Below are 20,088 nucleotides of genomic sequence, written 5' to 3'. Positions count from 1 at the left end.
TCTTCGAGTAGGTAAAGTTGAAGAGTGCCACCAAATATAGTTGGTTGGTTTATTGTGATTTAGCGTCCCTTTCAACACCGAGAGTATATGAAACAATCTACAGTTTAACGTGAAATCTGAACCATCGTCATGCTCTCCCACCCAGTGTTTCTTGCAGACATGTTTCTGAGGGGCACGTCCCCCCCCCATGGAGGTCTGATAGTGCCGCCCGGAAGAGACCAACATAATACCTCTATAGTACAATAATAAATGGAATAGTACCATGTGAAAATAGTATGTGCCCCTCCGAATACTGAGTGCGTACCCCCGGAACAGATTTCTGAAAGAAACTCTGCTCCCGCCTGAAATCAAAGTCGGGCCTTCCTGCACCAAGGACGAGCTACTAGACCAGTGGGGAAGAGCCATCAGAAATATTGTTCAAAAATTACAATTATTTGATCATATTTCTCATTTGATTGTCTTATTTTCTTGGCGCTTGCCCATCAACTGCGTACAGATTTATAATAGGCAATACCATAAACAATATGCCTACACGGCTATACATATACAATATGTATGGCCATCGTGACTATCCACAATACACTAATAAAACCGGAAGTGGTTCGAATTTAATATCACTTCCGGTTTCAACGTTTATAGTCATAGAACACAAACGGTAACAGATAGCAAGAAGAGTTTTTTCGCAAACGATTTAGCGGCTCAGCATAGCCTATCATGACTACCCACAGCGCTCTACCAAAACCAGAAATGATTCTATTGTAATTTACTATTACTTCCGGTTTTCTTAGAGCAAAAACTGTACGTGCTATAAATGTACTTTTTTTTTAAAAAAAAAATTATTATTATTTATTCATCGATTCAGCGTCCAAAGGATAGGTTTCATAAGCTCCATTCAAACCGAAAGTAGGTAAAATTAGCCATTTCCAGTCTCGTCTCAACGTTTATCGCCATGGAACGAAAATAGTAACAGATGGCAGGAAGCTGTTTTTTTAATGATTCAGCGTCTGAAGACAACATATCATGACTATTCAGAACATTCTCCCAAAACCGGAAGAGGTTGAAATTTAAAATTATTTCTATTTTCGATACTGATTTCTGTAGAGTAAATACGGTCAATACTATCAAGAAACTGCGATCGATTGAGTGTCTCAAGAATAGGTTCCATCTGCTCCGTTAACCCTTTATTCAAATCGGAAGTGGTTAAAATTAGCTATTTTTTTGGTTTGAACGTTTATCGCCATAGAAAGAAAACCGTAACAGTAACAGACAACAGGAAGCGGTTTTCTGCAAACAATTCAGCGTCTCAATGACTATGCACGACATTCTACCAAAACCAGAAGTGGTTTAGATTTACAGTTACTTCAGGTTTCAATACTGATTTCCGTAGAGCAAAAGCCGTGAAAGATGTCAGGATGCGGCTTTTTGCAATCGATTCAGTGTCCCGAGAATACGTTCTGTCCCCTCCTTTAGCCCTCTATTGGAACTGAAAGTAGTTGAAATAAACCGATTTTTTGTTTCAACCCTTATCGCTATAGAACAAAAACAATAAGGGATAGCGAGTAATGGCTTTTTGATATCGATTCGGTTTCCAAGAAAAAGGTTCTATCTTTTATTTTGTACTACTACAAGTTTGAATATTAAATTCTTCTAGTTTAGAAGACTTAAGTTTACACTGTAAAACGATACTTGCTCGTTTTTATTTTTAATTTGATCTCGAAGTTATCAGAATTCGTCTGCGCCACGAGTAGTTCACGAAAAGTGTGATATAACAACATCGAAACTCTTATTTATTGTTGGGGTATGCAGGCCCGTATTTAGGTAAGTGCTATTCTGTGCTCGAGCACAGGGCGGCAGAATTTAGGGGGCAGCAAAATTTTTGATTCTTTTTAAGATTCGCAATAAAGTAATATTTAAAACTTACTCGCAGAGTCCCGCGCAAGCGCAAGAAAATATGTTAATACGTTTAATTTGTTGTAATTATAGTAGTTACTAATTAGCTAGCTTATCTGATTATTTTTAAAAAGTCGTCCTCTCTCACCCCCACCCCGAGGGGTGAGGATGAACTTGAACATCATGAAAGCTGGTATCGTTAAACTCAGCGACCTCGAAAACTATGGATTCAACACTAACATCTGTCGTTTTCGATTACTTTTAAAATCTCACCTCCTCCTAGGGGAGTGGAGTATGACCTTCAAGTTGAATTGGATTAAAATTGTCACTATTCATCTCAGCGAACCCAAAAACTATGAATTCAACTCTAATATTGGTCGTTTCCGGGGGACGGTAAATTTTGTGCGGGTAGCGGCAAATTATTTAAAGTACAGGGGCGCACAGTACGGTATATAAATACGGACCTGGGGGTATGTTGTGTAATGATATATATTTAAACGTTGATAAATTTTCTTTATTCGTGCAATTATGTTCTTTACTAATTTATAATTTATATACTGTGAATGATGTTACACTTGAACAGCATTTGAGATCTAGGACTTGGGTGACTAATGTTGCGTATGGATTCGAGAAATTTATCATCTCCTGGGCAACACTATATACGATATTTGGTACTTATTTTGTAGTTTGAAGAAATGAGTATGAGATTTGGAAAACCGGTACGGGAATTGTACAGTATATGCTGCTTTTGGGTAAGACAGTGAGTGTCAAACGAAATCAATTCTGATCTCAGATAAAATACTTACTATTCCGGTATTTGTTCGGTGGAATTGATGAAAAGTAGTGCGTTCCTTACTGAGATGAAAAGGTTGGATATGGAGTGAATGTAAAACTGAAAAAGTGCACAGCTTACTTCAAAGTTTTAATTTAATATTCTGTACAACAGCATGGCTGCATAGAAGAGAGTCTACGAAGGGTTCTGAACCATTGCTACAGATAATTATCAAAATAATGGGAACACCTCTAGTTGACAATATGTAAAATATATGACGTGATGTACCCTGACGATAGGTGTACAGTGTCTGGCCATTTTCACTGTAATATTAGGTGATTGTTAACGGATTAAGTAGAAACCCTGTGTTGAAGCAGGCTGGGAGATCTTTCACTGTTTCAGAGAGATCAAATTTTAGATACGCTATTAGTTGGTACAAGTAAATGTTTATCTAAAATGGTCAGTGCGTCACGAAGAACAATGTCAAGGGTGATTATAGCCTATAGAACTTACGGAAAATCATCTTCGGCAAAGATTAATAGTTGACGGAGGATAAGCCTCAGTGACAGAGTTCACTAAGCATTGAATAACAGCAAAGCGAATGCACCAAAAATAGCTTTGGAACTCAGCACCAGAACAGTCTATTGAAACAATCACATTCCTATGTGAGGTATATGATTTAAACATCCGCTATCCGGTTGCTATTATCAAAGGGCTGATCATCACAGATAACGCTTTAGTGCGAAGAAAATGGTTCCGACAACATACAAAGTGTACCGCCAATGATTTGGAACATCTAATGTAGAGTGATAAGCCCTCTTTCGCCTTTTTTTCTACAACAGGCCGTATTTATATATGGCGGACAAAGAAAACTTTGATCCGAACTCTTCCCTCCCTACAGTCCAACATGGTAGAAACTCTTTGATGCTGGTCCGCAATTTCCTGGTATTCCGTAAGTTTTGTGATTACGCCCACAGGACGGATTATTGCCAATGGTTGTGTGTATGTATTAAGCGAACACGTGCATCCTATGATTCAGATGTTGTTTCCGGCCAATTATGCAATTTCTCAAGATCACAGTGCGTCAATTCACACTGCTAAAGCTGTTGAGGCTCTCTTTCATATTCATCATGATGAACACATCATCATCTCCCGGCCCGCCCAATGCCAAGACTTCAACATTATTGAATAGCTTTAGTCAGTTCTGAGAGCTCAGATTCCAGAGCAGTTATTCTTCTCAATACTCAGTGACAGAACCTGAGTGCTGTACGGTACTGGATGAGGAATGTTACAATATTCCTCTGGAAACCATTTATGCCTTCCATAAAACCATTTATACAAAATAAACGTAGCAATACCGCTGGCCTCTCATTTGCTAGCAACATTTAAAAGGAACTTGGAACGCCGCCTTCAAATGCCAAGATATTTGTTACGCCGTTTAAAATTTCATGTTTCCTGAAACGATATTAGTTTAGTTTAACCCCACCCTTGATGAAATTCTTTCTATAATACTCCATTTTAATGTTGGGTGAAAATATGTTTATTGATAACAATAAAACAAGAATTGTGGCGTGGTCGCTCAATGCTAGAGCACTCACTTCTGATGCATGGGGTCTCTATCGATCGATCCCACCGGCGTCAAATGAACTTTCTGGTGGACAAACACCAGGTTTTCTCGGGGTTGTCTCGTTTCTTCATATTAAACTCTTGATTTTCTGATAGGGGTACATCTAAGGCATTGTTTGTCGATTAGGATAAATAACGGAGTGGAATGTGAAAAATGATTGAAAACGACCGATAAGACATATTAGCATCGAATGAACTTTTGGACTCGCTGCTGAAATGAATAGTGACACTCCCTAGTCCACTTAAGCCCAACTTCAGCTGTAGTTGGCATGGGAGTGACGAAGGAGATGCCGATGAGATCGTTAATTTGCCAACAAGTGTTAGACCCTACACTTTATTTGAAATGCGTATCGAAAGGGAAGAGGGAGTTCAAATACTTTGCACAAACCTATTCACCCTGTGTGAAGAACGGACATTTCAGCTAGTGTGTGTACTGTATATCTGTATAAACAAAATTTGATTTTTACGAAGTAAGACATTTCAGTGGGTTTGAAGAAGTCAGTAAAATCAAATTGTTCCAATTCATTTCAAAGAAAACATGAAAATAATTCATCATATAATTCAATGGGCATAAAAATATTGCAATGGGCACTCAGCATCATTAATTGCAAATTCAAAGTATATTGTGATTAAAACAGGGTTAAAAGTGGATCTGAAAAGATAGGGACGAATGACGTCACGCTGTCCCCCGTGCCTATCTTTGCTCATTGCAATTTTAGGAAGTGAAGGGATGCCATAAATGTTTGGAAGTGGAGGTACGCCATCCTACGGCGTTCCTCCTCACTTTCACCACTGGATTAAAATGGGCATATGTGCAAATGAAACTAAGTTTCTTCTTGATTAAGCTATTAAAAAGGAATGACACTATTTAATAAAATGGAAAATAGGAGATAGTCAATAAGCTATTATTATTATTATTATTATTATTATTATTATTATTATTATTATTATTATTATTATTATTATTATTATTATTATTATTATTATTATTTTGAATGTCGTTTCACGTATTTTCAAAATGTGTATTATTTACCACTTTTAAACACTAAAAATTATTATCTGCATTTTGGCGAGGTCGAACATGTGATATCGCAATACTCACGAATTCCAAATATTTATTACGTTAGACAAAATAAAATTGCCTGTAATATAAACACAGACAGTTTCATCTTGACTGACAGTGGCGTAGGGAAGGGGTGGCCCAGGGGGCGGGGCACCCCCCAAAGGGTTCCGACAATGCACTTTGCTACTTTGATGTTACTATTTTTTTCTCGGAAGAAACAGCAATTGCCTTTCATGCACAATTATAACAAAACAAAATATGTCACTAAACAGTCCCTAGATAAGCTGTGTTCGCCAACATCGTCTTTGTTCTTTATTATTATTATTATTATTATTATTATTATTATTATTATTATTATTATTATTATTAAAACTAAACATTCTGGCTCAACAAACGTATATATATATATTTGTGGGTGTGTGCCTCCCAACAGAATGACCCCCCAAAAAAATCCTGGCTACGCTACTATTGACTGACACATCTTTCCCAAATTTCTGACAATACCCAAGCTTCTTCATACTATCTTCCCGGGTTCGATTCCCGGCAGGAGCTCATGTGGTTAGCATTCCACGTTAAGCTGTTGTTCTACGTCTCATGTAGCCTCACTGCTGAAAGGGGTGCTAAACTAAAAATCAAATCTTCATACTGTCTGCATGCCGAGAAAAACTTACGTAAATTGAACTTTAGGTTTCATGATATTACCATCATTTTTGCTCATCTGTCTGAATCATGTCTTGTGTTTACGTTGCATGAATTTCACCTGAAAACTCGTAAGTATTCTTGGAATGATACGGTAATGTTGCATTTCTCAGAACAATCGAGTTCCAAGAAGTATTATAGTAGGTGCCATGGAATTTCAAAATGTTTACATACTACTAACGCCATCTTGTGACCATATTCTGAATTACAGCATGCCACATATGTTTTGTACCCAATAGAGTGCAGCACTTCTGCAGTACGATATGTTTTTTTTTTTTATTGATGTTCATTGTATTTAAGAACGTAATTGCAACGAACAGTGATAATTTCAAAAAAGAGACAAAGAAAAATGAAATAAAATTTTAAAGTCTCACGATTATGACCGTTAAGCTAAAGGAGACGGATGAATGATGAAAGCAATAGCATCATTTGAATTTTGTAAGAAAGTGACAAGATTGTTCACCATCAGAATTTCACTTTTTTTTTTTTATCTGTTGTTAGTATATTAGTATACAATTTATTAAAAGCATGTGTCCCTCCCCTCCCCAAGTGAGGCCTCTGGATTAAAATGGATCCTTGTGAAGATTATTTTTTGTGCACTCTCACCGGGAATCGATTCCGGTACCACGTAAACCAAAGGTGCATGCACTAGCCATTATATCAGTGGTCTGTGATTTCAAGAATTGATCCAGGGAGGAAACTCCCAAGGTATACAAAATTTCCACCTGGCCCATATATACGATCGTGCTCAACGTAAACTTAGGGTTGCCAGCTGGCCGGAAATTTTGCTGTTATTTTGATTAAAGCCGGTGACCGGTACAAACTTCTTACTAGCCCCTTTATGATTTTTTTTTTTTCAAATTTGTATCTAGTTCGAAACAATTTCATCTAGTTCGAAGTATAGATTTAAAAAGTAAATTTCATTCTGTAAATACAAAACTGTCAGCTTTCATAACCTATCAACGATTAATATATTTTGTTCATCTGTTTAGATAATTTTAGAGATGACAGGGACTTTATCAGGGAAAATTTAAAATTTACTTGTAAGGAATTTTATACATTTATTGAGAGTGAAAAAGGACTTCTTAAAGCAATTTCCTGTAGTTGAAGTATAAGTTTAAGGAATAAATTTAATTTTCCAAATCCAAAATTGTCACGTAAAGATTAATATACTTTTGTTTATCTGTTTCGATAATTTTAAAGAAGTGGCAGTTACTGATAAATACAATAAAATAATCAATACCGAATTCAGTTTATAGCAGAATGTATCTATTGAGCTTATTAGTGAATGTACTAAGGATATGCAGAATATAGGTGCTAATGCACTTTTGTTCACGATAGTATATTTCCTTCCCTTGGATGAGTGTGAACAGAGGTACTTCACACTTAGACCTATATATCATAGAGAATTTTGAGGGATGCCGTTTTTTTTTCAGAGTTGGCAACCCTACGTAAACTATTAGTATTTTCACAGTAGGCCTACTATTTTCACTCTTTGTGTATTGAACTCCCTCCCACTTCCCCCGGGGGAAATCTGAAAATTTGAAATCACCAGTAGTAACAAATGTAAACAGTGGCATCGTCAAACCATGTTAAAGAGGTTGCTTGAGCCCCTCCAAAGAAATGTAAAGCTTCCCAATTGTCACTAACGACCGGTTGCGCAATGTTCGATTAGCTGAAAGCCAAGCGCGTTCGTTTTCCAAGATTAGCTTCGTTAAACATGAGTTCTTAGGGATTAGAGATCTGCAACTGCCGGAATCTTTAGCCCGGGCCCGGCCCGTGAATTTACAATGTAAGGCCCGACTCGAGACCGAAATATGTTTTAGCATTTAGGCCCGAGCTCATGAGATAATCAAATATGCCCGAAATAAGCCCGAATTATGGAAACTTAATAATTAACGTATTTTTATTTACAGCAATTAAAGATTTAATTTTGCAATTGTGCTTTAAAAATTCTCCAGAAAAAAACGGTGCAATATATGGTACATCGTTGTACAGTATATTTACAAAGTTAGGCCCGAGAAATATGGTTGTATATTTAAAAATTTACGACCCGAGCCCGTGCAGACCTCTATTAGGGATCTGGCATCAATTCAGCAATAAATTTTAAATTTCAATGTTTTATTATTATTACTATTATTATTATTATTATTATTATTAATAATAATAATAATAATAATAATAATAATAATAATAATAATAATAATAATAATAATAATAATAATAATTCGTACTCCATCATGAGTTTGTGATTGAATTTTTTGACACCCGATATATATGAACGGCTCGGGTGAACATACTGTTAATTACCACTTCCAGAGTAATTAAGTTATTAGGTATTATCGAACCACAGAAGAGTAGGCTATGTAGGTAGTTTCATTTCGAAAATATAGCTGCAGAAGTCAAAAGAAACTTGTTTGATACACTTCATTGCATTGAATTGCATGGGAGTTGTCAACCTTCTTTTCCATTTTACGCTAAATTTAGAAAATGTGACATATCATTGTGTTCGCCGGACCCGCTCATATATACTTTTACATAAAAAAAAAAAAAATAGAAGTAGGTGACATCGCCCGGGCTATACTACCATGCTACTATGGGCATTAACATGAAAGAGCATGGAGAAAATTCCATTAAAATCCTTCTACGGTAGAGTAACCGTGTTATACATTGAGTTGGTGGACGTGAGTGGTGATGTGGGAAATGTTTGATTCCCCTAAATACAGCGGTAATGTCAGAAATCGGGCCCAGAGGCCCCAGAAATGGCGTTCCGAAGTTTAATTCAGGGCTCCATTCTATTCGCTATTAAACATGGAATTCTTAGACGTGCCTGGTGGCGTTGGAAAGGTCCAGGCCCCCTGAACACAGCAGTAATGTCATAAATTGAGCTCTGGCCCCGAGGCCCCAGAAATGGAGTTCTGAAATTTTGGACTTGTGTCCATTCTATTACTCTAAAGCACGGAGTTGTTGGGTGTTGGTTGTGAGTGTGACGTTGGAAAGGTCCATGTCTCCTAAACACAGTTCTGTTGATGTCAGCAACTTCATGTGTAATACGGCGGGAGCACATGTGGTTCGGATTTCTCGTTAATCAGTATGTCTCATCTCGTATAGTCTTGTTGCTGAAAGGGAAGTTAAACTCAAAATCCAATCCATGTCTAACACGGTTTCCCTACTATAGGAGAATCGGCTCCATGCTCTTTGGAGAGAATATTTATCACAAAGGTAAAGGGTAAGGAAAAATTTTTGGAAATAATCATTCTAAATAGGGTTTAAAATTTCATCGAAAAATTATGCATTTCACGTATCACTGGCTGTAAAGAAATAAAACTCGAGTATAAATTCTTCATTAAAAATAAGAGAACGTGTTTCAGTGTTTTTGGAAATCCCGCTTATAAAGGGGAAAACTTGGGTCATTTCTTTAATATTCAAAAACTTCCCTTACTTTATTAAGAAACTGTCCAATGCAAGGATTCAATTAAGTCGAGGATATGAAATTCAGTGTATAAACTCTTAAATAAAAAAAATACAAGAATACATGTTCAAGCATTTCTGAAAAGTTTGTTTCTAAAAAGAGAAGGGACTGTTTCTTTCATATTGAAATTGCCCTTTATTTACTTACACGGTGCTGCATATGGGGATTCGCTTAAGTTGGAGATGTGAAATTCAGTTTGTAAATTTTTAAATAAAAACTAGCTGAACCCACGTTCTCTACACAGCGCATCATTCACATATGAACATGAATCTCCTTGTCATTCTCATAACATATGTACTTGTCCCTTTACAAACACAAGTGAAGGACATCTTGATAAAAATGGCAAGGGACATCATAAAGGGGAGACTTTTTGATTATTTTTTCAATATCTCGCACCATTTGCAAGATTGAGCCTACTTTCGATTAGAGTTTCTAATTCATGAATGATCAGTGCTTTTTTTCCTTGTTGCATGCAGTATGTCAGCGTTTCCCAACCTTTTTCAACTTGCGGCACACTACAGGTGTAACTTGAATTCTCGCGGCACACCCATGTTATATATAGAAGGCTCTATCACGGGTTTTCCCCCGTGGTAAATCATTATGCTTATTTTTCATTCTAATTTTAAAATAGAAAACAATTGCAATGAAATATAGGACTCGGGTTTTTAAAAATTCACTTTCTCTATCGAAAACTGTATCTAACCTTTCACTAAAAAGGAAGATCACTAAATAACGAACAAAGAAACAAATCTCCTGTACCTTTAAAACACAAATGTAGGTAATTTGTATGTATGTTTGCTTTGTTGAATTTATTGAATGATATGTTAAAATTTCAAGTTACGAAATAGTCCTAACAATAAAGAAGCAATAATGGTTATGACAATGATAAATACGTTTTTCAACATTAGAAATGTATAGAAAAGTAACACAGTATGAAACTTAAAATTGTAGATTTATAGTAGAGGTTCATAGTAATGTGAAATACAAATATACATTTTCCCCTATGTCTTGCAATTTGGTACCTATAGAATTAATAATTTGTTTCGATTTCCTCGCGGCACACCAGCGGACCATTCGCGGCACACCAGTATGCCGCGGCACACCGGTTGGGAAACGCTGCAGTATGTAATAAGTAAATACATTACATACAGAATTAATTATAATGTCAGTGATATATGGTGTTCATTGGGCAAAACACTCCAAACAATGAAGATTCATCTTAGCATGGAGAAATGGTTATCCTTCGTTTTCCACTATCATCTGGCCATGAAACAAACGCCTGAGTAATATACAACCCTTGTATACAACTATGTTGTGTTGGAATGCATAACTCATAGGATATGACGCTTTACTTTTTAAAATTTCAACAGGTCCATTGTACCCCTTAAAAGAATGTAATAAAGAAATAACGGACACATTTTCTTTAAATATTCAATTAGAACTGGATAATCTACACAAAATTTGGAATCGACCAGCGAAAACGGCACGTTTCTATCACATGTGGTTTTCGAGATCTTATTGTAGAAAGGATTGGAGACAAACATATAAGCTTTCCTTTGGAAACAAACATATAAACCTAGCATGTCAATATATAGATAAGGAAATACTTGCGTATTTCCAAACATTCTACTCCTAAAGGGAGGGGGAAAACCAATTCCTATAATATTTGAATTTTCCCTTTATTTATTCGCAAAGCACCGAATGTGAAGATTTGTTTAAGTTAGAGATCTGAAATTCGATATACTGTATAAACTCTCATGCACAAATAAAGGAAGACGTATTTCATCATTATCGAAAAATCCGCTCCCAAAAGGGAAAACTAGGGTCGATTTTGTGACATCTAAATTTCAATTTCTTTATTGAGAAAGTGCCGATGTGAGGATTCACTTAATTTTAAGATGTAAAATTCGGTATGTAAACCCATATAAGAATAAAGGAAAAATATTTCAGCGTTCGCGAAGATTTCACTTCTAGAGAAGGTAAGTAGTACAATTGCTATAATATTTTGGTTTTCCCTTATTTATTCAGAAAATCCTTAATGTAAGGATTCGTTTGAGCTGGATTTGTGAAATTCGATACAAAATCTTAATTAGAAATAAGGAAAATACGTATTTCAACATTATCGAAAATTCACCCTCTGAAAAAGGAAAGAGGTAATGTTTCCGATTATATAAACAGTGAAAATGAATGAATTAGTAGAAATTCAAGTCATATTAATATATCTAGAAACGTAAATTTGACGGGAAAACTCCATTTGTTACGAGAACAATAAATAAGAAAGTTTTTTTTTAAAAGGCATATGCTAAGGGAAGTAAAGAGAATTCAAATATTTGGCCCAGAATTGAGTGCACATAAATCCGTGAAGTTAGAAAGATTAAACTCGGCATATATACCCCTTACTAGAAACAGACATTTAACTCAACACTTTCTGAAGTTCCAGTTTCAAGGCTGGGGGAAGGGGGAAGGGAAAATTCTATAATTTTTCGCGACATTGGAATAGATGTGTTGATTGTGTCTGTTATTTGTGATCGAACCACGGAAAACGGATTATGCGTTTGTAATGAATCTTGGAACATATTTCCTACCGCAAGGTTTTTTTCGTGTTACATTGATTAACGTGCGTATCATAAGGCAGTAGCGGATTTCAGAATATATGCCTAAAATTGAGTATCTTACTTTTTTTTTTTTTTTTTAATAATTACACTTTCCTTGATACGGATATTCTACAGGCGAATGGTTCAAACATTTTCCATAAACCTATTCCCCCCCCCCATGCTTACCCTCGTATATATATATATATATATATATATATATATATATATATATATATATATATATATATATATATATATATATATATATATATATGTATGTATCCGCAGCGGGAAATTATTGTCTTCTTCCTGGATTTTCGAAAGGGGTTGTGTTCTTCGAAATACATGTCAAAAAAAAACATATGATTTGTTTACTCACCCATTACTGAATTTAAATACATTGACTGTGGTTATAAATTTATGCAATGTGTGTCAATAATAATTGCTTTACTTAAAGTATTATGTCCATCAAAGTGTGTATATTAGTGACTTTGCTTGTGTATCTATCTTTGGCCGCTCTTCGAAAAAAAAAAAAAAAATCTGCTGCCGTTTCTGTAAGTGTAATTTTAATAACTTTCTGTTTATTACAAAATAAATACAAATAGTATTTAAAAGGTAATTAACAAGGAGCCAAAACAACATAATAAGTCATCAATTACGGCTGAGTTCATTTTTCTAGTAGCTGCCTGTAAATTTTTCGGTAATTCATATTCTGGCCACACTGTAATTTCTATGGATGACAACACTGAAAATTCTTCCGGTTCGTATTGTCTCATGTAGAAAAACATTATTCACTATTGTGCTGAGTTATATTTCATTATCTCTTTTCATTTACGAAAAACGGGCAAAAGGAAAATTGTTACCTTTTGTATCATTTTTAGTAGTCTGCCTCTTAAATGTAATCTAGAGAATCACCAACCATCTCAGCGAAACCGAAAATCTATGGATTGGACACTATATTAGTCGCTGTCGATTATTTTTACACTTGCCCCCCTTCTCACCCCTCCAGGAGTGCTTTCCACTCCATAACATTTTGTTTTTCAGATTGTAAGTTATATTGCATCTAGTTTATTTGAAATTGCTCCAGACATTTCAGAGTTATGATGTATAGCAACATATACACATACGTAATTACATGTTTATATAGATAATGTTCCTTTCTTCCCTTGAAACGAAAATTTTTAGAAATGCTGCGACGTGGGCTCGTTTATTTATAATGAGGATTTCATATATTATCTTTCATTTTTCTACTTGAGTATCTCACGAAGTACTCAATTTTTCGTATAAACCATGAACCCCCGCGCTTTCTTTTAGGATATGTAGTTTGATTTAAGATCATATGATCTTTGGTGGGGCTAAGATTCATAATCATGCACAATATAATTTCAGTTAGTTCAGTAGTTACTGCGAGATGCTACCAGACGAAAACTCATATTAGCTTTTTACGTAACAGATCCATATACACTATCAAGTGAAAGGGGTGGACAAGAATTTCTTGGAAGTAACAGTGATTCCATTGCTTATAAGAAAGCGTGTACAAAACCGTGTAAATTTATAGAATAGTTCTAATATTCTAATACCTTATATTTTTTTTGAATACTGGAACAAAATGATTATCAAGTAATTGTTTGAATCATTTACTTGTATAATGAATAGGGGTCGGGTGGCTCAGTGGTAGATCGTTCACCTCCGGTGCGTTGGACCCCTGGTTCGATCTCAGCTCGCAATAGGTAGATGTTGTGGTGGACAAAGATCATGTCCATAGGTTCTCATGGGGTTTTCTCGTTTCTTTCCACTTCTTCGTTCCACTTTTTCATTCTCATCATCTCCTCCTTTAGCCTACACCTGGTATAAGCGTGGGATATAAAACTGAAAAAAATTCAAATAATGAATAATTATTTATATAATTACTTGAAAAAGTAGGATTGAGAATATTGAGAAGGAACCTTGGATGTCAGGTTCTTAAAATCGAGTTGCTTATTTGCATAAAAAAGATTAACATTTATTTTGTGCTGGAACGTATACGAAATAATGGCGTGAAGTTTTATATATAGGATCTGGAATCCATGTACTCCCACCGAAAATTAAAGCAATATTTCTCGCGTGAAAAGCAAGAACGCCATTCTTTTAGCCAATCCGGAAGAGAATTCGAATTTTAAATCGTCTTTGGACATATGATTTTATCAGCTGAAAAGATTTCTGATATTATTGTACTTGTATTTCAACTCATCCGGCTGGTTACTCCCAATTGTCATTTTGTTTGCCCGATAGTGACTATCTGTGTCTTGTGTCAACGCATTTTAACTACAGATAATCGTTTAATCGTTTTGATTTCCTTGCCCCTCTACGCTTCTATCGTACAATCGCTAATGTCAACAGAGAAAGAAGTTGATATTTTGAGGTTTTCTGGTTTTCTAATTTTTATTAAGATAATCGTTTCAAAAGCTGGAGTATCCATTTAAAAGGCTCGAATTTTAATTAGTTTATTAGTGAACTGTTAATAGCAACTAAAGACTGTTCTGAAATCATTTAAATGTAAGTGAAACTTATATTTTAGTTCTTTATTGAGTGATATTTCCGACAGCTACCATGCCAGAAAAGTTAATGTATTAAGATTGAGTAGCTTAGAGCAAGATCGACAAATGCCTGTTTTTCGGTTGCTGTGTTTCCTGGTACTTGTTTTATTCTATGGTAATCTATTTCAAGCTTGTGAGAAGCTATATTGGTATGTTTGCTTTAATAGTATCCTTAGGGTTTTATCACATAATTAATTTCAATGTTCTAAGATTATGAAAATACGAATTAATGTAATCTTTGATAAATTAAATAGATCAGAGGGTCATTTCGTAAAGGTTTGTGTCAACGCAACACAAAACCTGCGTTTTACTTTGCGGCAATAGGAATAGCAATTGGAACTGATTTTTGCATATTTTGCGTTGCGTTATGCTCAGCAATATTTACAACTGTTCGGAATGAGTCCCCAGAATTTTTCTTTTGATACTTGAATGCAATAAACTCATTATTAGAGGGAATTTCTGTGTTGATCCAATCAGAGATGGTTTAGAGATAGCGTACAGGCCTCGCAATTTGTAACGAAATGCTATAAGGCTGTTGCGAATGTCATGTGAACATATTTGCTGATCCGATCGATAATACATCTCCGTAGCTATTTTATCCAGTGGATATGCGTACTCTCACTGGAACCAGGCAACAAAAAATTAGGTATATTCTATAAAATGTATTTTGAGGAATGCGCAGATGTCGTTGCATATTAATCACCGAGATGAAGTAATTCTGGCGCGCTTGCCTATCGAACCTCCCATCTCATACATTCCTATGTATTGCGTGGCCCTAAAGGTCCGTATTGTCAAGACTGTATCATCCCACTCAGTATTCGGTACATTATTGTAAAATGTTCAAATTCTCAGACCTCAGAGAACGTTTAGGAGGCTAATAATATTAGTCAGGTTTGGGGGTAAAATCTGACTATCTGTTTTTAATTACACATTTCCGTTTTAAGTGATGCGATTAAAATAGTTAACGTTCTCCTTTTATCTTTTACCTGTTTTGTTTTATTACTACTACTCTTTTCATTTATTTTTCTTGTATGTTTTATTGCATTTTTTCTTTTACCATTTCCATGATCTCTGTTTTGATTTTTATTAGATGTATTATTCTATTGTAATAATTCATCGAGCTCATATTCAATTTTATTTTGTGAGTTCTTTTATGAGAAGAATACATCGGCCGTTGGTCTTTTTGTGACGGGGACAGAAATAGCCTTGGCACTGGCGTCCCCATTAAATACCTCAAGCAATCAGTCAATTAAGTTTCATTAATTAACGCGGTTCCTTCATAATTACGTATGAACATCATGTTGCTGACCACTCTTAATTGAAAACAAGGATTTCAAGCGCAAATAGACATTTGATGCTGATGTATTTCTATATGTGAAATACTTGGACCGCAGACAAATAGTTCCAGTAATGAACGAGTACGTTGATGTTCTGTTACTTTTCAGCTTTAGTTCGTTATTGCGTAAAAATGTAGTACTGTATAAATTCATTGGCCTATATGACGCACTTGTTCGTTTCGAACCCAATAGGAGCCATCATTTAACAGAAATTAAATATGCACAGAGATCATAAGTAGAGTTACGGTTTTAAGGGACAGTTTGTATAGGAAACAAGGAAGGGAAAAGGTACGAAAGTAACGGTAAAAGAAAGAGCTATTTCCCTCAACTATTTTAACAACTGCCTTTATAATTGAAAATAATATCAATCGCGTAGCTATTTGAAAATAATACGTTTTGCTGAAGATTTTTCCATATACATAGAGGATAGTGTGGCGAACTTCGTGTTTACTTTGAATACTAACTCTGTAGATGATCGTATATTCGAATTCTGAAGACTAACCTAAAGTTTTTGATGGCAAAATCATTTAACTACTGTTTCACGGAAGTAGATATCCCACTGTTTTTTTAAAGAGTTGTTGTTGCAAGTTTTCAATAGCAACCGTTGATACAATATAGTTTTGTCTGCAAATCATGAATCCTCTTGGGCAGAATCTGATGTACTTTGAAATTGTGTCTGTCATTTGGAATCAGAGAAAGCACAAACTCAGTGATCTTGACAAAAGTCTCGAAAGCGGCTCGAAAGTGAAATCACACTGGTAAAAATTAGTTTTATTGCTTGAAACTAAAGGAGTAATCTATCTGATTATTAACTGTTGTATATAACAAATAATACATTAAGAAAGTTCTTTTAGTTTCAAGCTAAAGAGAGAACACTAATTTATACCAGTGTGACTTCTCTCACTAGCGGCCTCTGTGCGTAAGAAATAGCCCACAATGACTGGAAAACTTAAAAATAAAATTTTTAAAAAGTAACAGTAAAAGAACATAAAATGAAATGGGGGGGGGGGAAGACTAAAGAAATAAAGAAATAACGGTTCCAAAAAGGAAACCAAGTGTACTGGAAAATTATCTGTATTTGCAGTTGGAAGCAAGGGCTCGTATACTTTCAGAAGATTCGTTTCTCCTCTAAAAGAAGAAACAACAGGCACGCACCTAAAAATCCTAACTTTAGTTATAAGAATTAATATTTGTCTATCTGCTTGTCCTCAACGTCAATGGATGGGTCAAACATAGTATATTACCGCTAACACTTCCTATATTTCTTGTTTCCGGTAGATTTTGAAGATTTGAGCTGCATATGGAACTTAGGCTTCTTTTATGCATGCGGTTGCGATAGCAGTTGCTCGGCCACCGGGAGCTCGTCAGTGCCCTTTTCAATTGCAGTTGTGTCTGATGACGTTGTTCTCAATGTTGAGGGGGAGAAGGATATACATCAAGTACAGTTTTACCAACGCACATATATTATTATTAATAACCGCCAGAATTGAAACGAACATCAAGAAAATTTTAGAAATACTCATTTACGTCTTTTGTTTAAATGATAAATAATTAAAATATGGATTAAACCTGTATATTGCATACCTCTACCCACTGTTGTTTATTTAACCCAGTAATTTTGTAATTTCCAAAGCCGTATTCCAAATGCTCGATCTCGCTTTGATTTAATTAATGAAATGTTCTGTATTGAAGTCACTAATATTTAGATTTTCCAACTTTATACAACAACAAACAATTGAAAATTTGGCTGTGTCCTGAGAGGGGGTGGAGTGGTAGTACTACGGGTGGGTGACGAACCGAATCGCAGTGGATGAAAGGTCCATGTGACGCAATGTAAATATAAACCATGAATCGTCGTAGATTATAGCTACTAGCGGTCGGATTTTCAGGCCGAGGTGGTTGGTGATCCGCACCATCGTGAATAAAAAAAGACTAATTTGAGCCATTATAGTTAGAAAACGTGATGGCTGACAACTGCGTACGTTAAAGATGCCAATCAGTGGTTATACTGTAATAACTTAATAACTTATAAATGTTATAATGAAAGAGAAAATTTCAATTTTTGTTTAAATTTCCGAAAGAAAAGCTTCAAAGAGCAAACGAATCAAAGACAAAGAATGTAAGGGAATGTATTTACATAAAAAAAAAAAAAAAAAGGAACTAGCAGATGTATTGTTTAGAACCGAAAATATGAGATTTGGAACCTTGAACTTCCCTTTACAACGGAAATGACGAAATTACTTGATTCATCCAATCTAAGGGCATATTATTTCATTGTTTCACTTTGAGAGCGTATGTAAACAAATGACTCTCTACTTATAGGTAAACAAATGCCTTTCTACTTATAAATAAACTGTTTCAAACAATTTCCAATAACATTTTTATTTATTGAATCACATTAAGCCGAACCTTGGAGTTTTCTTTGCATACAATAATATATTAATTACAAAATTAATGATATTATAATTAAACAACCCACTGTGCCAAATGTTGTAGAACGTTCATCTCTGATGCGAGGAATCTTTGGTTCGATGTTAGGCTACGAGAGTTTATGGAGGACAAAATCGTGTCTGTGGGTCCTTCCGTTTTCTCCCACTGTCTCATTCCTCTAATTATTTCATAATTATTCATTTACATTAATCATCTTGTTTTCTTGAGTCTAAAGAACATTACCATGTGATGTAAAACTTGCAAGTATCATTTCATTTCTATTCATAAGGAGTAAGTGTTAATAACTCTGATTTTATTTGCACAAGAAGATATTCATTCCGGGAGAGAAAACTAGCATCATTTCAGATTTTACCAAGGTGGAGGGGGGGAGCAAGATGCTCCACCAACCTAAGAATTTCACGTTTTTTTTATTACTATATTAGCATGCAATCGATTAAAAAGTATGGACCTCTCAAACTCAGGGGGCAATTACCCGCTAACAGGGCCGGTTCTTACCATATGTGCGTACAACACGTGCATTTGCAGGGGTGCGGTAAGTTTCGAGGGATGGCAAAATCTGTCATAACTATATTATTTAAAATAAATATTTCTTGTTGGAAACAGACTTCATGAGACGGTAGTTAAATTTACTACGCTGACCTTCTATTTGAATACTACATTCATAAATCATTTTAGGTCACATTAGTTAAATGTCATGTGGACAGTGCTAAAGCAAATGATTAAGCAAATCAAAAAATTGCTTGATTATTGTCAAATACAAGAACTCAATTCTCGAACAGTTGCGTACACCTGTTCCATTCAGTTAGTTATCACAGTTTGGATATGAAAACTAGTCTCGTCTGCATCACAAACAAGTGTCTTATCATTCAAGATGAAAACAAGTTTTTAAAACAATTAACAGATGTAGAAGAAAAATCAAGAAATAAAGATAAAAGTGCTGGTTGCACTGAAATTGCAAACTGATACATTGAGATTGAAGCTGGATATTTAACTCTGTTTATTTTTCCTCTGCAGGTGTGTTTGCTTTATCTTTCACTAAGACAATAGATTATTATTTAAAGAAAAACACATAATTAGATTGTATTTGTAGTGTTTAGGCCTTTCTCAGTGTGAGTGCGCTTTCTTCCCATTTGTTTTTCATAAGGGGGTAGCATACTTAAAATCGTGGCTTTTTAAGATTTGTTCTTTCTGAAGAAAGGGGACGGCAAATTATGCCATTGCACGGGGCAGCAAATTGCCTAGTTCAAGCCCTGCCCCCCTAAGCTCCCCGAACGACGCCACTGAGAGGGGGAGGAAGTTGTTCATCTGGTTGCAAACTGTACTGAATTCAGTTGACTTCGAATTATAACATTTAATTTTTACATAACAGCTTTCGAAACATTAATGAAACTTATCGGTACGCTGAGTAACGTTTAGGCCCCATGGAACTTAGAGTTATCTTTCTTAACGGGCCGCGTGGGTCCCTTCAGACCTATAAATCTACTCTTTGTTACTTCCTTAGGAGGCCGTTGCTCCGATCTTGGTGAGACTTTAGAAGGGACCGACGTGGCCTCTTCGAGGGGTTTTGTAGTAACTGTCCATTAATATTGCATTTATTATTATTATTTA

The 20,088-nt window shown here is 35.4% G+C and overlaps 1 protein-coding gene across 3 annotated transcripts in view; it reads left to right on the top strand.

Moving 5' to 3' along the window:
- Positions 1-20,088, top strand: part of LOC145662634 (uncharacterized) — a 94,422-nt gene that overhangs the window by 446 nt on the left and 73,888 nt on the right. Inside the window, exon 1 of one of the 3 annotated variants that reach the window (XM_081728401.1) lies at positions 14,551-14,651. The exons of the other annotated variants lie outside the window; for them this stretch is intronic. The gene's annotated coding sequence lies outside the window, so the exon portion shown is untranslated. Of the gene's footprint in view, positions 1-14,550; positions 14,652-20,088 lie in introns of those variants that run through there. 3 annotated transcript variants of the gene reach the window in all.

Source organism: Thermobia domestica, chromosome 10, assembly GCF_964235325.1.
Source record: "Thermobia domestica chromosome 10, izTheDome1.hap1.1, whole genome shotgun sequence".
In the NCBI taxonomy this organism is placed as follows: Eukaryota; Metazoa; Arthropoda; class Insecta; order Zygentoma; family Lepismatidae; genus Thermobia; species Thermobia domestica.
This window is presented reverse-complemented; position numbering and strand designations above follow the sequence as displayed.